The following is a 24425-nucleotide window of genomic DNA, read 5'->3' as shown; positions in this document are numbered from 1 at the left end:
CTCGGGAAATGTAGTTCGTTCTTATTACTCTTTCTCATTCAATGTTATTCTTATATTTATATTCATATATTTCTATTAAGAGATACTAGTTCTTGTGAGTCCTGAAAGTTATGATGATAATATGTATCTCGTCATTCATAATTATGAATACAATAATCTGTAATCATATACATTGGTTATATTTTATTATGTAAATTAACGTGATTAATGTGTGAAAAGTGAAATTATTCTAAACGTGGATGAATAATAAAAGATAATTGAGATAGAGAAAGTGGTAAGAAACAGTGAATGTGTTGAGTGCATCATGATGACTTTATAATAGTGAATCTAATAAAGAAAAATGTGATCATTGAGTTGGTGGAATTAGGTACATACATTAAGTACATACATAATCCAAAATTACATCATACTGTGTACTTAGGTACTTCTATGCATTGTTATAGGTCTGAATACTGCGATTTCATGTGATCAAAACTCGTGATAAAAAACAAAATAATAATGAATTTAAAAGGTGATGGTGAAAAGAAAACAAAAAAAGGGGGGGGAGAAACAAAAGGGGAGACCATAAATACAATACATTTATTTAGTGTTTGTGTTTATTAATGTTACCATAATCTCTTCTTCATGTACTGTAAAAACGAAGCATTATTCTGTAGGTTCAGTATTGTGAGGGTTATTTCCTCACTTTGATATCCTTCAGAGTAACCATCATTGACTGACTCATATAACCATTATGGACGATTGGACGAGGAATCGGAGGATGATAGTGAAGAAATGACGGTGCCGGAGGAGACTGCTCCCTCTAGCATCCAGAGGTGCGGTCCCTCTGGCGCGGTTGGGATAAAAGATAGAGAGGTACCTAGTCAAATGGTGGTGGTAGGGGATTCTATCATCAGGAAGGCAGATAGGGCAATCTGCTACCGGGACCGTGATCGCCGTACAGTCTGTTGTCTCCCGGGTGCTCGGGTGCGGCACATCGCGGACCGGGTAGATAGATTGTTGGGAGGGGCTGGCAAAGACCCGGCAGTCTTGGTGCACGTTGGCACCAATGACAAAGTTAGCGGAAGGTGGGATGTCTTTAAGAAAGACTATAGGGACTTAGGAAAGAAACTGAAGGCAAGGACATCTAAGGTAATATTCTCGGAATTATTACCCGTGCCACGCGCTAGTCCAGGGAGGCAGAGGGAGATTAGGGAGGTAAATGTGTGGCTTAGGGATTGGTGCAGGAAAGAGGGGTTTGTGTTCCTGGAACACTGGGCGGACTTCTCAGTTAGGCGCCATCTCTTTTGTCGTGACGGATTGCACCTGACTGAGGAGGGGGCAGCGGTGCTGGGGGGAAGGATGGTTAGAAGGTTGGAGGAGATTTTAAACTAGGAGCCTGGGGGGAGGGTTTAGCTAGAAACTACGGGTCATGCAGTGAGAATAGTGGGGATGGCGGTAGTAAACGAAATGGGGGAGAAGTTGGGGGGAGGGTAAGAGCAGGCGGTAAGGTTACTAACATGGGTACTAAAAGGGATTTTGCTAAAGCACTAACCAATGACGATTACAGGTCATCCTTGCCACATAAGGTGAAAGATGTCCCTAACGCAAGGGAAAATACTTATCTTAGTTGTATGTATGTAAACGCCAGAAGCATTACTGGTAAAAAGGGTGAACTAGAAATACTTGCAGCAAGCAAACAGTATGATATTATAGGCATTACTGAAACTTGGTGGGATGAATCTCATGATTGGACAGTCAATCTAGAGGGCTATACACTGTTTAGGAGAGACAGACTAAATAAAAAGGGTGGAGGGGTGTGTCTGTACGTAAAGCCGTTTTTAAAACCTAATATATGGGAAGATATTCAGGAGGGGACTGTAGACACTGTTGAGACATTATGGGTAGAAATTGAATGCGGGGGAAAAAGGAATAAAAAAGTTAGTATTGGGTGTATGCTATAGGCCACCTGGTATCAACGCATCTGATGATGAATTGTTACTAAAGCAAATTGAAAGAGCAGCAGGAGTAGGAGACATAGTAGTGATGGGAGATTTTAACTATCCAGAGATAAACTGGAAAAACGATTCATGTGATACTGCTAGGGGCAATATGTTTTTAAACACACTAAATGATAACTACTTAGTCCAACTAATTGAGGAACCAACTAGGTACAATGCAATCTTAGACCTGGTATTAACAAACAATCAGGATTTGGTATCGGGTATTATAGTAGGGGAACCCATAGAAACAGCGACCACAATATGGTCACATTCAATATCAGTTTCTACAAACAGCCCTATACTGGCTCAACTAGGACTTTAAACTTTAGCAAAGCAAATTTTGAAAAGATGAGGGTATTTTTCAGGGATATTGAATGGGAAGGTTTGTTTTTAGGAAAAAATACTACGGAGAAATGGGAGGTACTAAAATTCCTGCTAGCTAAAAATACACTCAAATATATTCCTATGAGTAGCAAAAAAGGGAATAAAAATCATAAACCGATGTGGCTTAACAAAAAGATTAAGGAACTTATGGGCAAGAAAAGGCGAGCATTTAAAAAATACAAATCTGACGGGGAAGCAGAGTCATTTCAGCACTATAAGGAATGTAACAAAAATTGCAAAAAGGAAATAAGAGCGGCTAAAGTAGAAACTGAAAAACTAGTAGCAAAGGAAAGCAAAGCGAATCCCAAAAAATTCTTTAAATACATTAATAGCAAGAGATTAAAAAAGGAGAGTATAGGCCCTTTAAAAGACAAGTTGGGAGTCTTAAGCAAAAATGATAATGACATAGCGGACACACTAAATGAGTTTTTTTCTACAGTATTCACTAGAGAGGACCCAATTCAGTGACTGACACACAATCTCAATAATGAGAATATCACACTGATAGGTACTTATTTAAGCGAGGAAGTAGTCTGTGACCGATTAAAACATTTAAAGATTAATAAATCACCAGGGCCCGATGGTATTCATCCAAGGGTTCTAATGGAGCTTCACTCTGAACTGGCAAAACCGCTATCTTTGAGGATTCAGTTATATCAGGTATGGTTCCCAAAGACTGGCGTATAGCGGAAGTAGTGCCTATATTCAAAAAGGGAAGTAAAGCTGAACCAGGTTATTATAGACCAGTTAGTCTTACATCTATAGTGGGGAAAGTATTGGAAGGTATTCTAAGAGATAGTATTCAGAAGTTCCTTGAAACCAATAAGGTCATTAAAAGGAATCAACATGGGTTTATGAAGGACAGATCCTGTCAAACCAACTTACTTGGCTTTTATGAAACAGTAAGCGCAAACCTAGATCAGGGTAAAGACGTGGATGTAATCTTTTTAGACTTTGCCAAAGCGTTCGATACTGTACCACACATGAGACTTATCTACAAGCTACAAGAATCAGGGCTAGGAAGCACAATATGCACTTGGGTCAAAAACTGGTTAGATAATAGGAAGCAGCGCGTTGTGGTTAATGGATCTTTTTCAACTTGGACTGAAGTGCTAAGTGGTGTGCCGCAAGGCTCAGTATTAGGACCGCTATTGTTCAATATTTTCATTAACGACCTAACAGAAGGTCTAGAGAGCATGGTGTCAATTTTTGCAGATGATACCAAATTGTGTAAGGCTATAAATACAGAGGAGGATGCCGAGTCTCTTCAGAACGACTTAGTTAAATTAGAAGCATGGGCAGCCAAATGGAGAATGCGCTTCAACACAGACAAGTGTAAGGTAATGCACTGTGGTAACAAGAACAAAAATTACACCTACCTACTAAATGGGGTAAAATTAGGGGATTCTGTACTGGAAAAGGACTTAGGTGTCCTCATAGATAGCAAGCTAAGCAGTAGTACCCAAAGTAGGACTGCAGCAAAGAAGGCTAATAAGATATTAGCATGCATAAAACGGGGTATAGATGCTAGGGACGAGAGTATTATACTCCCGTTATATAAATCACTAGTGAGGCCACATCTTGAATACTGTGTACAATTCTGGGCACCGTACTACAAAAAGGATATCCTGGAGCTTGAAAAGGTACAGAGGAGGGCGACCAAACTAATTAAGGGCATGGAGACGATGGAATACAAGGAAAGGCTTGAAAGACTAGGCATGTTTACATTGGAAAAGCGGAGACTAAGAGGGGATATGATCAACATCTACAAATATAAAAGGGGACAATACACAGAGCTTGCGCGGGACCTGTTTTTGGTTAGATCAACACAGAGGACTCGTGGACACTCGCTCAGGTTAGAGGAGAGGAGATTCCGCACAATACGGCGTAAAGGCTTTTTCACGGTAAGGACAATACGTGTTTGGAATTCCCTGCCCGAGGGAGTTGTAATGGCGGAATCTGTCAACACCTTTAAGAATGGGTTAGATAAATTCCTATTGGATAAGGATATCCAGGGGTATGATGCATAGTTATGCATTATAGTTACTATAAATAGGGATAAAATGCAATGGCTGACAGCAGCATCAGTCAGAAATTTTAGTCAAATCATCATGCATAGGACACCACAAATAGGTTGAACTCGATGGACAATTGTCTTTTTTCAACCTCAGATACTATGTTACTATGTTACTAGAGATTGAGAGAGAGATATAAAAATTGAGTAAATGACAAGTAATGGCACAGAAATTAATGGAAAAAGTGGGTATTTAAATGTTATGCTATAACTCAATGTTTAATCAAAGAAAGGGCAAATAGCTGTTATTTTCATTAAGTCCTTTAGGGTGTTGACTGTCCAGCACAAATATAATTTTTGTTTCAAACTGTAAGAGCTGTTTATCAATATTCCCTCCTCTGATGCCCGCTTGTATACTCTTCATACCGAAGGCTTGCAAGCCTTTCAGATTACCATTATGATGGTGTAAGAAGTGGTTGGCAACGGGAGTTAGAGATTTAAATTTGCTCTTATCTTGTTTGGCATTTCTTATGCTTCGTAGATGTTCCAATAGTCGCACCTTCAAGGGTCTAATAGTCTTGCCAATATAAATTTTATTAAACAATAGAACAAATGTTACAAATGTATGTGCGCAACAAAATTGGCGTGCAGCTACAAGTGTGCAAATAAGAGGTGTATCCCACACATCAGACAAAAAAGAACATGTGAACAAAATATAAGCACACCAAGTCGCAGCGCTTACCAACTGCCATGATAGCCCACGTGCATGGTGAACATAGTGATAGGAAATGAAAACATTCACCCTTAATAGGATGATATTCCTCAATATAACATCAGAAACAATGGGGGATTCTTATGCCTCTCTTTAGAGATCCGTTTTCCTTCACATGAGAGGTATGGGCAGAACTGGTTAATCCTTTGCAGGACCTGAAAAGATAAAATACCTCTTTCCCCAATATGATGGGATGAAGTGAGAGGTAATTAAAGGCAACAGACCATAGTGTAGTATGTTTAAAAAACACGCACAGTTTTTAATACTACAGATTGAACTCACAAGAAGAATGATTTAAAACAGCATAACATGGAAAATTCCATCAAATGGCACAGCGGACATATCACCGTGAGTGTCCCAGTACCACAGGTGTAGAGAATGTGGAATACTGGCTGGCTTTCCGGATGCCAGGCAGCATACAGGATCAGTCCCCGGGCAGATGTTACAGTCCGTATGTGTCCAAGTCAAAGTGCAAAAGGAGCCACGCTTAATGCGTATCGGACGTTGAGTCCTTCATCAGAAGCGTAGTTCGTCGGCTCCATTAATCCATATATAAAGGCACATTAATTAGATTCAGCTGTCCTCAATTTCCCGTTATACTCCGTGCTCCTGGAAAGGCGCAAGCGCCGCCGTCGTCACTAACCGGAACCGGAAGTACGTCTTGCGTTCCACATGCGTTCCAGGAAGTGATTCACTTGCTTCCCCACAACCGCGGCGGTCAGCTTTATTTGCGTTCCATTTATCAGGAAGTCACGGAGGCCACTCTTCATTACCTCAATGGGAATATATTTTATTCTTGAGGGGAGGATATTAGGGCTTCATATGTCAGCTGAATCTATACAGAGTCCCCACAAGTAAGTCCCGGACTCATAAAATAACATAAAAATAAAAACAGAATTAAAAACAATTAATAGGAGAAATAAAATATACAAAGTGATACAAACAATATCCTTCACATATATATGCAGCTAGGTGAGAAAGCATTTCAATTTGAAGTCCCCGTTAAGACCTTTAGGGACCATAGTACCCAGACGATGTATACATTTCATCTCAGCCTGAGCAAGCCTTTTTTCTATATCTTTCGTTCTCCATTTTTGTTGCACCACTTGTACACCCCAAAAATTCTGCAAGCAGCAGGTTTTGGAGCTATGTACTTTCTTAAAATGTGAGGAGACATTATGAGTGTCTAGACCCTTACGAATGTTGTATATATGCTCGGCCCACCGTACCTTTGTACTCCTCCCTGTTCTACCAACATACGCTAGGCCACATACACACTCAAGCACATATACAACATTCTTTGTGTGGCACGTGATAAAATCCCGAATGGGGTAAACTCGACCATTAACGGTGTACTCAGTGAACTTTCTCACTGGTACTTTAACCGTTTTACACATCAAACAATCGCCGCAGCGATGAAACCCTTTCATCCTAACACTCTGCCTGATCTCCATGTCCAAACTGCTTTTTACTAGCTGATTTTTTAAAGACGATGACCTCCTATAAATAAAAGAGGGTTTTTTTGGTATTACATCACCCAGTACAGTATCCTGTTGGAGAATATTCCAATTTTTCATAATATTTTTTTCTATCCCTTTATGAGATTTACTGAACTGGCTGATGAATGCCCACTTGTATCGATCATCATTAGTGGTAGTTTTTTCCTTTATTTCTAACAGAGAGCGCCTGTCAATGTTATCCACTTTCTTTCTGGCTAAATCAAGTGTCTCCGGTGCATAGCCCTTCTGTGTCAGACGGTCTGAAAGTTCATCCAACTGTTGATTACACATGTCAGCATCTGTGCAATTTCTTTTCACTCTCACAAACTGACTGAATGGTATCCCATCCAGCCAGTTTGAGTGATGCTGGCTTGTCCTATCGATGAAACTATTTGAATCTGATTCTTTCCTATATGTTTTTGAATGTACTTGCCCATCGGATATATAGATATTTAAATCAAGAAAGGAAATTTCCATATTGCTTTTAGTAAATGTAAACCTAATGGCCATATCATTAAGGTTCAAAGCATCACAAAATTATTGCAATGATTCCTCATCTCCACGCCAGAAAAAGAGAACATCATCGATGTAGCGCCGCCAGGACACCAGGCCCGCCACCAGGCTGCCATTAGGCCAGATCTTAATGTCCTCCCAGTATGCCATAAAAAGATTGGCATAACTGGGGGCGAACCTGGTGCCCATGGCGGTGCCAACCTGCTGTAAATAGACGGTTCCATCAAAGAAAAATTAATTATTAAGAAGGATAAACTTTATGCTTTCCAATATGAATGTTTTAGTGAGTTCGCTGTAACTGCTCAAATTCAAAAAGTATGAAATCGCAATAAGTCCCTTCTCTATGTCAATGATCGTGTATAATGTACACACGTCAGCTGTACAAAGAATGTCACCTGTTTTCCACTCATAACTGGCTAGACCTCTTAGAATATCTCCTGTATCCTTAACAAAGGACTTGGTAATGGCCACTAGAGGCTGTTAATAGTGGTCAATCATTGCAGAGAAATTACTGGTAAGACTATTAACGCCAGATATTATTGGCCTGCCTGGAGGGTGGAGGGGGTCCTTATGTATTTTGGGGAGGACATTCATGGTGGGAACAGATGGGTTTTTTATAGTCAGAAACTCAAATTCGCCCTTTGTAATGATCTCATTATCTAAAGCCTGGGCACTTAAAGCCAAAAGTGCCTTGGCAATACGTACTGTGGGGTCAGTCCTGAGTTTCTGATAAGTGACCCCATCATTCAACTGTTTGTAAACTTCCACCATGTATGCCTCCTTCTTCATAAGGACCACACCCACACCCTTATCGGCAGGTTTAATGATTAGGTCTTTATCCTCTCTCAATGAACGTATGGCCTCAAATTCTTTTTTTGTTAAATTGGGCCTATTCCTTTTGGGATTTTTTTGTATTTCCCTCTCAATTTTCTCACAGACCACCTTGTTAAAAACATCTATACAGTTTCCCCTGGACTGAATAGGGTGGAAGGACGATGGTGCTTTAAAACGAGATATCTCACCAGAAATCTCTCCATCTCCACTATCATTTTCTTTATTTTGGAAAAAGCGTTTTATGGTGATCTTGCGGACAAATTTCTGTACATCCAAAAAAATTTCAAACGAATTAGGTTTACTAGAAGGGGCAAAATTGAGTCCTTTCTGTAATACTTTAGTTTCATGTGTCGATAGGGACCTATCTGAGAGATTGAAGATTTTACCTTCTAAACTAATTTCACTAACGGACTCAGGGACTAAGTCAGGGGTTAAATCCTGGTTGTCATTACTCATGATGTCTTTATTTTTAGTTCTCTTTTTTGAGATACTAATTCTATCCTTTTTACCTGCCCTTGTCCCTCTTTTTGTCCTTTTATAGTGATCTGAGATGGTCTTATCCCCATTTCCATTTACTATCTTCTGCCCATTGGGGTCCTTGGGCCAAAGTCTAAAAAAGAGGGGTCAACATCTTCTCTACCCCTCAATGACGAAAATCTATTCGAGGTTGTCACTTTGAATGGCATATTCGCAGTGTTGGTTCCCCTATATCTAGGGCAATAATGGTCCCTTCTGTCATCCTGCTCATAATTTGGCCTCCTTTCTGTGTCTCTCCACTGATCTCTATGTGACCTATACCTATATTCCTCCCTGGGGGGATGGTAAAGGGTTTTATCATATCTAGGTGGAAAACCTTTATTCCTATTTTTCCTCCATAGGGGGGATTTTTCTGTAGTATAATCACAGTCCAAATGGTTAGCTCCTTTAGGGGTTTTGCTAATACCATTGGCTTTTTTCCTTACATTACCTACAAAAGTTTTTGTTGTTGTTTACAAAGGTTTTTTTATTGTTAGTGTAAACCCTCTGTCCCACCTCCTTCACCATGGGGGTCTCTATTTCAGTATCAATTAACTTTATCTCAATAGAATCTCTCTTAAATTTCTTTTGTTTCCTTTCCCTTAGTTCGTTAGTGCTCTTATTCATCTTTTGCAAAAGGGATTTCTCCAATGTGCAAAATTCCTCTAGATCTTTATAGGGATGCAAAAGAGTCTGAAGAGTGGTAATTTCTTCATTTAATTTCATCAAATTCGCTTTTCTCTCTCTAACAATTAAATCCACTAGAGCTGTTGAACATGAATGTAAGATCTTGTCCCATTCATCACTAAAATTGGAGTCGGGTGGGTTGAAAGAAGGGGCTTTTTGAATTTTCAAGCCTTTTGGTACTAGGTGGGCTTCCTGGTAGCGTTCCAATGTCACTACCTCCCACCATATCCTATTTTCCTTCAACATCACCCCCTCCAATTTTTTAAAAGCAGAATTGAGATTTTCATCATTAATGTCCACATTTTCACCATTATCTGTGAACATGGTTTTTAGAAGGTCTTTTCTACTTTCCCTAAACAAAAACATGTTTGCAGCACAACACCAAGTAACTGGGATAATACAAGAAACAATAGAACAAATGTTACAAATGTATGTGCGCAACAAAATTGGCGTGCAGCTACAACTGTGCAAATAAGAGGTGTATCCCACACATCAGACAAAAAAGAACATGTGAACAAAATATAAGCACACCAAGTCGCAGCGCTCACCAACTGCCATGATAGCCCACGTGCATGGTGAATATAGTGATAGGAAATGAAAACATTCACCCTTAATAGGATGATATTCCTCAATATAACATCAGAACCAATGGGGGATTCTTATGCCTCTCTTTAGAGATCAGTTTTCCTTCACATGAGAGGTATGGGCAGAACTGGTTAATCCTTTGCAGGACCTGAAAAGATAAAATACCTCTTTCCCCAATATGATGGGATGAAGTGAGAGGTAATTAAAGGCAACAGACCATAGTGTAGTATGTTTAAAAAACACGCACAGTTTTTAATACTACAGATTGAACTCACAAGAAGAATGATTTAAAACAGCATAACATGAAAAATTCCATCAAATGGCACAGCAGATATATCACCGTGAGTGTCCCAGAACCACAGGTGTAGAGAATGTGGAATACTGGCTGGCTTTCCGGATGCCAGGCAGCATACAGGATCAGTCCCCGGGCAGATGTTACAGTCCGTATGTGTCCAAGTCAAAGTGCAAAAGGAGCCAAGAGAGCAGAGACCCTACAAGAAATAGGGAATGATAAATTAAGGATTATCAACCTAACTGATAAAATCCTTACTGATGAACAAACCTCTTTATTGTCTAAGGGCCTTTCCTTTTCCCCTTCTCATAAACTGAATAGATTCGACTGAAAAAGATATACAATTATTCGCAAGAAAAATGTTATTGAAAAATGTTTACAGTAACCAACAGAAATTTTGCAACCAATCACATACAGCCGAATCCTTGGGCTTGATGTCAACCCTCACTAAGGAAGATCGAACTATGATACAAACTCTGGAAGAACTTGAATTGGAACAGGATGATGTCACCCATAATATGCACCCTTTTGATATTTCAAAGCTTAAGAACAAATCTTCGTTTTTCCCTGATTTTAAGATATGCCCACCTGTAAAGGTATATTTGGATCTTGTATCCAGAGATCTGGATAAACTATTTAGTCGATCGAACTTTTTTGAATTTCAGAATGACAATCTGACTATAGGTGAAAGATCTGCTCTCCAACAAATTTCACAATGGCATGCCACTGTTTTTAAGCCCTCAGATAAAGGGGGCAATGTAGTGCTGTGGCCCAGAACAATGGGTGTCGTTCCGAGTTGTTCGCTCGGTATTTTTTTCTCGCAACGGAGCGATTAGTCGCTAATGCGCATGCGCAATGGCCGCAGTGCGACTGCGCCAAGTAAATTTGCTATGCAATTAGGTATTTTACTCACGGCATTACAAGGTTTTTTCTTCGTTCTGATGATCGTAATGTGATTGACAGGAAGTGGGTGTTTCTGGGCGGAAACAGGCCGTTTTATGCGTGTGTGCGAAAAAACGCTACCGTTTCTGGGAAAAACGCGGGAGTGGCTGGAGAAACGGAGGAGTGTCTGGGCGAACGCTGGGTGTGTTTGTGACATCAAACCAGGAACGACAAGCACTGAACTGATCGCAGATGGCGAGTAAGTGTGGAGCTACTCAGAAACTGCTAAGAAGTGTCTATTCGCAATTCTGCTAATCTTTTGTTCGCAATTTTGAGAAGCTAAGATTCACTCCCAGTAGGCGGCGGCTTAGTGTGTGCAAAGCTGCTAAAAGCAGCTTGCGAGCGAACAACTCGGAATGACCCCCAATGTACATAGAAGAACTAAACCGGCAGCTTAGTGATCGTTCATGTTACAAACCGTTACTGTTCAATCCAACCTCAGACTTTCAAAATAAATATATTGATATCATCACAAGTGCTCTGGAGAATGGAACAATAACTAAAAAGGATTTAAACTTTTTATATGTTAATAAACCTAGGATACCAACTCTATATTTACTCCCGAAAGTCCATAAAAATGAGACCATCCCCCCAGGAAGACCGATAGTCTCGGGAATGGGAAGCCTAACAGAGAGGGCAAGCACATTTGTCGACCAATACCTATGACACTTTGTGATATCCTTGCCCTCATATGTAAGAGATACAATGGATGTCCTGAACAAACTCCAGAACCTTTCAGTTAGCCCAGGGATCTGGCTTGCAACATATGACGTTGAGAGTCTTTACACAAGCATTGATCATGAAAAAGGACTCCTGGCGATTGAATATTTCCTGAATATGCCTAAACAACATGACTTTAACACCTTCCTTCTCTCATTACTAAAATTCATATTAACTCAAAACTATTTTACATGTAATGAAAAGTTCTACCTCCAGGTTAGGGGCACGGCGATGGGGACAGCATGTGCCCCTACATATGCCGGCCTCTACCTGGGATGGTGGGAGAGGGAGTTTCTTTTCCATGAGAGGAATGAGGTATACACTGACCATATTCTCATTTATTTGAGATATATCGATGATGTCTTGATAGTATGGGACGGAGAACAAGACCAGTTGAAACAAGTAATCTCAATCCTCAATAATAATGATTTGAATTTAAAACTCACTGGTGAAATGAGCCAAGAACGAGTTAATTTCCTGGATTTAACCATCAGTATAGAGAAGGATGGATCAATATCCACTGACATGTTCAGGAAAGAAACTGCTACGAATAGTATTTTACATTATAGCAGTTCTCATCTGCTAGCTACGTTAAAAGCCATCCCAAAAGGAGAGTTACTACACACTAAGAGGAATTGTTCCAGTGCACAGAGCTTTCGTGAAAGGGAGTTACAACTATGTGATAGATTGAGACAAAGGGGTTATAGCAACCGTATCATAAAAACTGCGAGACATGAAGTTAAATCACACACCAGAGAATTTCTGCTTGTACCAAAAATAAAGGCCCAAAAAGAAGAACCTGTCAGATTCATAGGGACCTTTAATAATCAATGGCGTGAAATTAATTCCATCTTACAAAAACATTGGTCAGTCCTCCATACCGATACGGATTTAAAAGAAGTCCTGCCAGACAGAGTAGAAACTAGTTGGAGAAAATCTCGAAATCTAAAAGATATCTTAGTACAGAGACACTTACCATCTCTGAAGAAAAAGATACATCACAAACAAGGCTCCTTCTGCTGTAGGCAATGTAAAGCCTGCCAACACATGATACCTAAGACCGAATATTATGACAAATATAGAAAAAAATGGAAAATTGAAGGGTATATTGACTGTACCACTACGGGAGTAGTATACCAACTGATCTGCCCTTGCAATAAAATTTATATTGGCAAGACTATTAGACCCTTGAAGGTGCGACTATTGGAACATCTACGAAGCATAAGAAATGCTAAACAAGATAAGAGCAAATTTAAATCTCTAACTCCCGTTGCCAACCACTTCTTACACCATCATAATGGTAATCCGAAAGGCTTGCAAGCCTTCGGTATGAAGAGTATACAAGCGGGCATCAGAGGAGGGAATATTGATAAACAGCTCTTACAGTTTGAAACAAAAATGATATTTTTGCTGGACAGTCAACACCCTGAAGGACTTAATGAAAATAACAGCTATTTGCCCTTTCTTTGATTAAACATTGAGTTATAGCATAATATTTAAATACCCACTTTTTTCCATTAATTTCTGTGCCATTACTTGTCATTTACTCAATTTGTATATCTCTCTCTCAATCTCTAGTACATAATGGTTATATGAGTCAGTCAATGATGGTTACCCTGAAGGATATCAAAGTGAGGAAATAACCCTCACAATACTGAACCTACAGAATAATGCTTCATTTTACAGTACATGAAGAAGAGATTATGGTAACATTAATAAACACAAACACTAAATAAATGTATTGTATTTATGGTCTCCCCTTTTGTTTCCCCCCCCCCCTTTTTTTTGTTTTCTTTTCACCATCACCTTTTTAATTCATTATTATTTTGTTTTTTATCACGAGTTTTGATCACATGAAATCGCAGTATTCATACCTATAACAATGCATAGAAGCACCTAAGTACACAGTATGATGTAATTTTGGATTATGTATGTACTTAATGTATGTACCTAATTCCACCAACTCAATGATCACATTTTTCTTTATTAGATTCACTATTATAAAGTCATCATGATGCACTCAACACATTCACTGTTTCTTACCACTTTCTCTATCTCAATTATCTTTTATTATTCATCCACTTTTAGAATAATTTCACTTTTCACACATTAATCACGTTAATTTACATAATAAAATATAACCAATGTATATGATTACAGATTATGATATGTATTCATAATTATGAATGACGAGATACATATTTTCATCATAACTTTCAGGACTCACAAGAACTAGTATCTCTTAATAGAAATATATGAATATAAATATAAGAATAACATTGAATGAGAAAGAGTAATAAGAAAGAACTACATTTCCCGAGAGCGCAAAGGCACCATGTGATCAGCGATGGTAACTTGGTAACCAGTCAGGGAATGGAGGAGTCGCGTCATTGGATATGAAAAGCATGTGACCGGAGAGAAATAAAACTAAACATCCCGGCATCCCGAGCGACAGCCTAAGATGGAATACCGTTGGTTAGAGTAAACAGATGATCTGTACATTCACTCTCATTGGCTATGTGGATTCTTAAATCCTTACTGATTGCGGCAATCTGGTTCGCCCTGACGAAGCCTGTTCGTGAAACGTGCACGCCGGCGTTTCTCAGGCTCACTGTATAATGAAAATGCTAATATATGAAATAATATAACTCACTTAACAATGATTGGGGAAAGGGGATTGTAATTCACGTGAATAGTAGGAGACATACTGAAACAACCTATATTAGAACAATAGGAGATATATTGGAAAAACCTATACTAATAGGAACCATATGTATTGTATAAGCAGCAGAAAGTAGGATGTCAGCATTGTGATATATGGAGCATAAGAGGCACATTTAATAATCACCCAATTGAATTGAAACAACACGTGATTTTTATGTGTCCCTATTCCAACTCAATAGTATTATTTTAATCACTGCGCATCAGCTGCTTACTTAAACACAGCAGATAGCGATATTTAAATTTATTAGAATCACCCTTGCTACTGTGCACCGTGCGTTCATTGAAAATCCGAACATAAGTGGTATTTTCTGTTATAATTGCAGTCCAGCTGTTTAAGGCATCCGGCTCCAATATATCAACAGAGAATTACTGTGGAACGGAGACCTCTATGACCAGCAATTAACCACTGACATTATTCCTATTATTCTGTACCAGCTGCCTAGTATAACACAGAATACAAGTGATACTTCAGTTACAACTGCTGTGTAACAAATACAGGAACCTTATTTAATGTATCAACAGAGAACCAATTTAAAACACAGGCTCTTGTGACCAACAATTAGATACATAGTTAAAGTATGCTGAGCTATTCTCCCAGGTATTCATTTGTTCCTATTCTCAATGACTAGTACACTTTTGTATCACATTTATGTATGCTTATTTGAGTTACAATAAGAGATCGAATCAAAGTCTGAAAAATAAACATACGCACACAGGAATATATAAGATATGCGGAATTATATAGGATATTTATGATAAAGAAACTGCATATATCCCCAACCCACTGTCAGCAAATCTTTCTTTTCTTCTTCTGGAACCTATATGATAGTTTCTATACAAAGGAATATGATATGAATTTTTTTATGTGTGATTGACAGTGGCCTGAATCAAAAGGCGATTAATCACTAAAATATTGCACATTATTCCTAGTATAAATCAGTCTGTGTAATAGACAAGACTTGAGACTAGACTGTGGAATATTTGTGAGAAGATATACCCCTGAAGGGGACTCACAAAAGGTATATATTTTCCACAGAAACCAGACAACCTTGTCAGCAGACACTAGATATAGTATAGGTTTATATAACAGGGGTACTGTATATGACCCTTAACAGGAGTAAGTCTGTGTACTAGACGAGGTATGTGACAGTACTGTGGAATATTTGGGAGAATATATCCCTGCAGGGAACTCCCAATCAAATTATCCACAGGGATCTAATAACCTCGTCAGCAGACAATAGGTATATTATATGTTTGCATAATAGACGTGGTGTATGGAAACATGTTTCTTCTTTTCTCTTACACAAAAGGATATCAGCATATTCCAGTAGATACATTTTTGTGTGCAATGATAATATAATAATAAAACTTAATAGACATATAACAAATGATCCCCTGAATCAAAATTTTATTGATAAACTTCAATTTACCAATCATTTATTGAGTTATAATAATCAGCAATACAATATAATGGAATAACAACACAGTGAGCCTATATGATATTGTAATCAAATGTAATGATTTAAAATTCACATATGCATGTTTATATTTCATGAAACAGGATATTTTAATAAATAAAGAATAAAAGTTAAGTTTTAACTAAATAATCATTACATTGTAATAAATACATATATCTTTTCTTTTAAGTGCGCCAACACAAAAGACAATCTTGTTCTTTCATTTTTCTTTGCCCTTCAGTATTATTGTCTTAGGCAGCACCCCCAGTTTCTAGATTCGAATTAATGATGGTATGAATAATTGGGGACAGAATCATAATAAAACTTGTGCAGAAGTATACTATCCCACCTCCCCCTTTCCTTCTCTTTCCCTTATGAGAATTATTGCTTAAGGTATTATGGAGTGGTGATTTCAACGTTTTTTGTACTGCGCCATCATCTTGGATTTTAAAGTGCATTTACTGGAAACAAATAAATGAAACATTTTTGTGTTGGAAGTTTGAGTGCCCTTTTTCTGGAACATATATGATACTGGACCTTGTTACGAACAGTCTAAATGGAGCACCGTATATGATCATTATGAGGAGTGTGCATTTGTCTGTGAACACTATATATAGATAGATAGAGATATAGATAGATAGATAGATAGATAGATAGATAGATAGATAGATATAGATATATACAAGGTCACATTATTATGTCCACCTTCTACATTTGACGTCGGCATCGTGTAAGTATGTACATGAAGTACCGTGCCATGCCCTGGCTTGGTGAGTATATAAGGTGTGCAATAGGCTGTCTGCACACATATCAGTTATTGCTGTCATGGGTAAACGGTGCGATTTATCCCAAAAGGGATGATTATCGGCTTTCAGGCCAAGGGTGGCAGTATTTCTGAAACAGCGCAGTTTGTGGACTGTTCACTTGCTGCTGTGGTAAAGGTGTATCGTGACAGTACAAATGGCATCATTGCATATAACTGTCGTGGAAACTGCAGAGCACCACGTGCCATTGATGTGAGAGGTGAACATTGTCTATGAAGGTGCGTGAGGACCGACAATCCAGCTCACCGTCAAAGTTAACCTGGGGGCAGGGGCGTATCTATGCATTGGTCAGGATGGCCCGACACCATCTTTCATGTTCACAGCATGTCACCTTGATAAAAACGCCCTGCGTGGCGTTGAAATGTTGGTTTTACATCATGCTTTTTGCCACTTTGAATATATAACTTTTTTTCACCAAATCCAACGAGTGCCGCCTGGTTACTGGTTTGCTATTGGGGGGATTGCCACACTCCTGCCCAGGGGACCTCTCCGTGTGTGTGTGTGTGTGTGTGTATGTGTGTGTGTGTGTGTGTGTATATTATATATCTATCTATCTATCTATCTATCTATCTTTGCATATCTCATATCCAATTGCTCAATGTCAGTTCTACTCACCAAATTAATGTGAGTTATGAGCAGGGGCATTTTAAGAGATGAGGGGGCCCATGTGCAGACTCTGGTTGGGCCTCCTCCTCTCCATGGTGCCGTAAGCTCCGACATTGTGCCGGAGTCTACTGCGCATGCGCAGGTCTCCGGAAACATGGCACCCACCATGGTACTGAGACAAATTTTGAACTAGTGATGAGCGGGTTTGGTTCCTCGGAAACCGAACCCCCCCGAACTTCACCCATTTTACACGGGTCCGAGGCATACTCGGATTCTCCCGTATGGCTCGGTTAACCCGAGCGCGCCCGAACGTCATCATCCCGCTGTCGGATTCTCGCGAGATTCGGATTCTATATAAGCAGCCGCGCGTCGCCGCCATTTTCACTCATGCATTGGAAATGTTAGGGAGAGGACGTGGCTGGTGTCCTCTCCGTTTATTAATCTTGATGCAAAAATATTTGTGCTTATTCCTTAATTGTGGGGACTGGGGAGCAGCTGTATTATATAGGAGGAGTACAGTGCAGAGTTTTGCTGACAGTAACCACCAGTATACGTTGTCTGCCTGAAAAACACTCCATATCTGTGCTCAGTGTGCTGCATATATCTGTGCTCACACTGCTTAATTGTGGGGACTGGGGAGCAGCTGTATTATATAGGAGGAGTACAGTACAGAGTTTTGCTGACCAGTGACCACCAGTATACGTTGTCTGCCTGAAAAACACTCCATATCTGTGCTCAGTGTGCTGCATATATCTGTGCTCACACTGCTTTATTGTGGGCACTGGGGACCACCAGTATATTATATAGGAGGAGTGCAGTGCAGAGTTTTGCTGACCAGTGACAACCAGTATACATTGTCTGCCTGAAAAACACTCCATATCTGTGCTCAGTCTGCTGCATATATCTGTGCTCACACTGCTTTATTGTGGGCACTGGGGACCACCAGTATATTATATAGGAGGAGTACAGTGCAGAGTTTTGCTGACCAGTGACCACCAGTATACGTTGTCTGCCTGAAAAACACTCCATATCTGTGCTCAGTGTGCTGCATATATCTGTGCTCACACTGCTTTATTGTGGGCACTGGGGACCACCAGTATATTATATAGGAGGAGTACAGTGCAGAGTTTTAATGACCAGTGACCACCAGTATACGTTGTCTGCCTGAAAAACACTCCATATCTGTGCTCAGTGTGCTGCATATATCTGTGCTCACACTGCTTTATTGTGGGCACTGGGGACCACCAGTATATTATATAGGAGGAGTACAGTGCAGAGTTTTGCTGACCAGTGACCACCAGTATACGTTGTCTGCCTGAAAAACACTCCATATCTGTGCTCAGTGTGCTGCATATATCTGTGCTCACACTGCTTAATTGTGGGGACTGGGGAGCAGCTGTATTATATAGGAGGAGTACAGTGCAGAGTTTTGCTGACAGTGACCACCAGTATACGTTGTCTGCCTGAAAAACACTGCATATCTGTGCTCAGTGTGCTGCATATATCTGTGCTCACACTGCTTTATTGTGGGCACTGGGGACCACCAGTATATTATATAGGAGGAGTCCAGTGCAGAGTTTTGCTGACAGTGACCACCAGTATATATAGCAGTACGGTACGGAATGCCACTGCTCTACCTACCTCTGTGTCGTCAAGTATACTATCCATCCATACCTGTGGTGCATTTCAGTTGTGCACAGTATATATAGTAGTAGGCCATTGCTATTGATACTGGTATATAATTCCACACATTAAAAAATGGAGAACAAAAATGTGGAGGTAAAAATAGGGAAAGATCAAGATCCACTTCCACCTCGTGCTGAAGCTGCTGCCACTAGTCATGGCCGAGATGATGAAATACCATCAACGTCGTCTGCCAAGGTCGATGCCCAATGTCATAGTAGAGAGCATGTAAAATCCAAAAAACAAAAGTTCAGTAAAATGACCCAAAAATCAAAATTGAAAGCGTCTGATGAGAAGCGTAAACTTGCCAATATGCCATTTACGACACGGAGTGGCAAGGAACGGCTGAGGCCCTGGCCTATGTTCATGGCTAGTGGTTCAGATTCACATGAGGATGGAAGCACTCATCCTCTCGCTAGAAAAATGAAAAGACTTAAGCTGGCAAAAGCACAGCAAAGAACTGTGCGTTCTTCTAAATCACAAATCCCCAAGGAGAGTCCAATTGTGTCGATTGCGATGCCTGACCTTCCCAACACTGGACGGGAAGAGCTTGCACCTTCCACCATTTGCACGCCCCCTGCAAGTGCTGGAAGGAGCACCCACAGTCCAGTTCCTGATAGTCAAATTGAAGATGTCACTGTTGAAGTACACCAGGATGAGGATATGGGTGTTGCTGGCGCTGGGGAGGAAATTGACAAGGAGGATTCTGATGGTGAGGTGGTTTGTTTAAGTCAGGCACCCGGGGAGACACCTGTTGTCCGTGGGACGAATATGGCCATTGACATGCCTGGTCAAAATACAAAAAAAAATCACCTCTTCGGTGTGGAATAATTTCAACACAAATGCGTACAACAGGTGTCAAGCCGTGTGTTGCCTTTGTCAAGCTGTAATAAGTAGGGGTAAGGACGTTAACCACCTAGGAACATCCTCCCTTATACGTCACCTGGTCCGCATTCATCAGAAGTCAGTGACAAGTTCAAAAACTTTGGATGACAGCGGAAGCAGTCCACTGACCACTAAATCCCTTCCTGTTGTAACCAAGCTCCTGCAAACCACACCACCAACTCCCTCAGTGTCAATTTCCACCTTACACAGGAAAGCCAATAGTCCTGCAGGCCATGTCACTGGCAAGTCTGACGAGTCCTCTCCTGCCTGGGATTCCTCCGATGCATCCTTGAGTGTAACGCCTACTGCTGCTGGCGCTGCTGTTGTTGCTGCTGGGAGTCGATCGGCATCCCAGAGGGGAAGTCGGAAGACCACTTGTACTACTTCCAGTAAGCAATTGACTGTCCAACAGTCCTTTGCGAGGAAGATGAAATATCACAGCAGTCATCCTGCTGCAAAGCGGAGAACTCAGGTCTTATCAGCCTGGGTGGTGAGAAACGTGGTTCCGGTATCCACCGTTAATTCAGAGGCAACTAGAGACTTGATTGAGGTACTGTGTCCCCGGTACCAAATACCATCTAGGTTCCATTTCTCTAGGCAGGCGATACCGAAAATGTACACAGACCTCAGAAAAAGAGTCACCAGTGTCCTAAAAAATGCAGTTGTACCCAATGTCCACTTAACCACGGACATGTGGACAAGTGGAGCAGGGCAGACTCAGGACCATATGACTGTGACAGCCCACTGGGTAGATGTATTGCCTCCCGCAGCAAGAACAGCAGCGGCGGCACCAGTAGCAGCATCTCGCAAATGCCAACTCGTTCCTAGGCAGGCTACGCTTTGTATCACCGCTTTCCATAAGAGGCACACAGCTGACAACCTCTTACGGAAACTGAGGAACATCATCGCAGAATGGCTTACCCCAATTGGACTCTCCTGGGGATTTGTGACATCGGACAACGCCAGCAATATTGTGCGTGCATTACATCTGGGCAAATTCCAGCACGTCCCATGTTTTGCACATACATTGAATTTGGTGGTGCAGAATTATTTAAAAAACAACAGGGGCGTGCAGAGATGCTGTCGGTGGCCCGAAGAATTGCGGGCCACTTTCGGCATTCAGCCACCACGTGCCGAAGACTGGAGCACCACCAAACAGTCCTGAACCTGCCCTGCCATCATCTGAAGCAAGAGGTGGTAACGACGTGGAATTCAACCCTCTATATGCTTCAGAGGATGGAGGAGCAGCAAAAGGCCATTCAAGCCTATACATCTGCCCACGATATAGGCAAAGGAGGGGGAATGCACCTGACTCAAGCGCAGTGGAGAATGATTTCAACGTTGTGCAAGGTTCTGCAACCCTTTGAACTTGCCACACGTGAAGTCAGTTCAGACACTGCCAGCCTGAGTCAGGTCATTCCCCTCATCAGAAGCTGGAGACATTGAATGAGGAGCTAAAACAGAGCGATTCCGCTAGGCATGTGGGACTTGTGGATGGAGCCCTTAATTCGCTTAACCAGGATTCACGGGTGGTCAATCTGTTGAAATCAGAGCACTACATTTTGGCCACCGTGCTCGATCCTAGATTTAAAACCTACGTTGTATCTCTCTTTCCGGCAGACACAAGTCTGCAGAGGTTCAAAGACCTGCTGGTGAGAAAATTGTCAAGTCAAGTGGAACGTGACCCGTCAACAGCTCCTCCTTCACATTCTCCCGCAACTGGGGGTGCGAGGAAAAGGCTAAGAATTCCGAGCCCACCCACTGGCGGTGATGCAGGGCAGTCTGGAGCGAGTGCTGACATCTGGTCCGGACTGAAGGACCTGGCAACGATTACTGACATGTCGTCTATTGTCACTGCATATGATTCTGTCACCATTGAAAGAATGGTGTCGGATTATATGAGTGACCGCATCCAAGTAGGCAGGTCAGACAGTCCGTACGTATACTGGCAGGAAAAAGAGGCAATTTGGAGGCCCTTGCACAAACTGGCTGTATTTTACCTAAGTTGCCCACCCTCCAGTGTGTACTCCAAAAGAGTGTTTAGTGCAGCCGCTCACCTTGTCAGCAATCGGCGTACGAGGTTACTTCCAGAAAATGTGGAGAAGATCATGTTCATCAAAATGAATTATAATTAATTCCTCCGTGGAGACATTCACCAGCAATTGCCTCCAGAAAGTACACAGGGACCTGAGATCGTGGATTCCAGTGGGAACGAATTAATAATCTGTGAGGAGGGAGATGTACACAGTGAAAGGGGTGAGGAATCGGAGGATGATGATGAGGTGGACATCTTGCCTCTGTAGAGCCAGTTTGTGCAAGGAGAGATTGATTGCTTCTTTTTTGGTGGGGGCCCAAACCAACCAGTCATTTCAGTCACAGTCATGTGGCAGACCCTGTCGCTGAAATGATGAGTTCGTTAAAGTGTGCATGTCCTGTTTATACAACATAAGGGTGGGTGGGAGGGCCCAAGGACAATTCCATCTTGCACCTCTTTTTTCTTTCATTTTTCTTTGCATCATGTGCTGTTTGGGGACAATTCTTTTGAAGTGCCATCCTGCCTGACACTGCAGTGCCACTCCTAGATGGGCCAGGTGTTTGTGTCGGCCACTTGTGTCGCTTAGCTTAGTCACACAGCGACCTTGGTGCGCCTCTTTTTTTCTTTGCATCATGTGCTGTTTGGGGACTATTTTTTTGAAGTGCCATCCTGCCTGACACTGCAGTGCCACTCCTAGTTGGGCCAGGTGTTTGTGTCGGCCACTTGTGTCGCTTAGCTTAGCCATCCAGCGACCTTGGTGCACCTCTTTTTTTCTTTGCATCATGTGCTGTTTGGGGACAATTTTTTTGAAGTGCCATCCTGTCTGACACTGCAGTGCCACTCCTAGATGGGCCAGGTGTTTGTGTCGGCCACTTGTGTCGCTTAGCTTAGTCACACAGCGACCTTGGTGCGCCTCTTTTTTTCTTTGCATCATGTGCTGTTTGGGGACTATTTTTTTGAAGTGCCATCCTGCCTGACACTGCAGTGCCACTCCTAGATGGGCCAGGTGTTTGTGTCGGCCACTTGTGTCGCTTAGCTTAGCCATCCAGCGACCTTGGTGCAACTCTTTTTTTCTTTGCATCATGTGCTGTTTGGGGACTATTTTTTTGAAGTGCCATCATGCCTGACACTGCAGTGCCACTCCTAGATGGGCCAGGTGTTTGTGTCGGCCACTTGTGTCGCTTAGCTTAGCCATCCAGCGACCTCGGTGCAAATTTTAGCACTAAAAATAATATTGTGAGGTGTGAGGTCTTCAGAATAGACTGAAAATGAGTGGAAATTATGGTTATTGAGGTTAATAATACTATGGGATCAAAATGACCCCCAAATTCTATGATTTAAGCTGTTTTTGAGGTTTGTTTTTTTTAAAAACACCCGAATCCAAAACACACCCGAATTTGACCAAAAAATTTCAGGGAGGTTTTGCCAAAACGCGCCCGAATCCAAAACCAAAACACAAAACCCGAAAAATTTCCGGTGCACATCACTATTTTGAACTGCACATGTGTGGCAGCCATTTTTGGTGTGATTTTTGCTGCAGATGCAGCGCCCAACATGGGACTTCGTAAAGGTACATGTTTAAATAACATGGGTGCAGTGTGTGTGCACCCATGATAGAAACGTCAATGTTATGTGTCCTTTGTATAAATTTGATGCCCAAACAAATGGTCGGTGTCTCTGTAAACCAGGGAACATTGGGGGTAATTCCAAGTTGATCGCAGCATGAAATTTTTTAGCAGTTGGGCAAAACCATGTGCACTGCAGGCGGGGCAGATATAACATTTGCAGAGAGAGTTAGATTTGGGTGGGTTATTTTGTTTCTGTGCAGGGTAAATACTGGCTGCTTTATTTTTACACTGCAATTTAGATTGCAGATTGAACTCACCACACCCAAATCTAACTCTCTTTCTGCACATGTTATATCTGCCCCCCCTGCAGTGCACATGGTTTTGCCCAACTGCTAAAAAATTACCTGGTGCGATCAACTTGGAATTACCCCCATTGATTCTCCTTTGTAAGCTTTTCTCAGCAATGCTTTTCTCAAATGGATATTTACTTTTCTATTTTGTTCTATGACAACTCCTGTGTTAAATCACCCTGCAGACAGAGGAGGTGGCGCCAGTGTTCATTTGTGTACCAGATCCTGGAAAAGGACTTGACTATGTTTTTGCATTAGCTCTTGCTAATATTATTCTGTACCTTGTACCAAATCATACCCTGATAATGGGATAATTAATATCCTGAAATATAGAAGTGTGAGGTGGTTGTTAAAGGCTCAGCCATGTACAAGTTAAATTAAGTTTTTTAATTTTAAAATTATGGGAGCCCTACTCAATAATCACTCGACCATAGACAAACGCAGCACAGTTTTCGGTTGCCCAAACACTAAACCCCCCCCCCCCCCCCACCTCCACCCGACCGGTCCAACCAGAGACTCGAATCATGATCATAATAGCATTGGTATATAATAC

The sequence above is a fragment of the Pseudophryne corroboree genome, chromosome 5 (assembly GCF_028390025.1).
Source record: "Pseudophryne corroboree isolate aPseCor3 chromosome 5, aPseCor3.hap2, whole genome shotgun sequence".
Lineage (NCBI taxonomy): Eukaryota > Metazoa > Chordata > Amphibia > Anura > Myobatrachidae > Pseudophryne > Pseudophryne corroboree.
The sequence above is the reverse complement of the archived record's forward strand: the minus strand, read 5'-3'. Positions refer to the sequence as shown.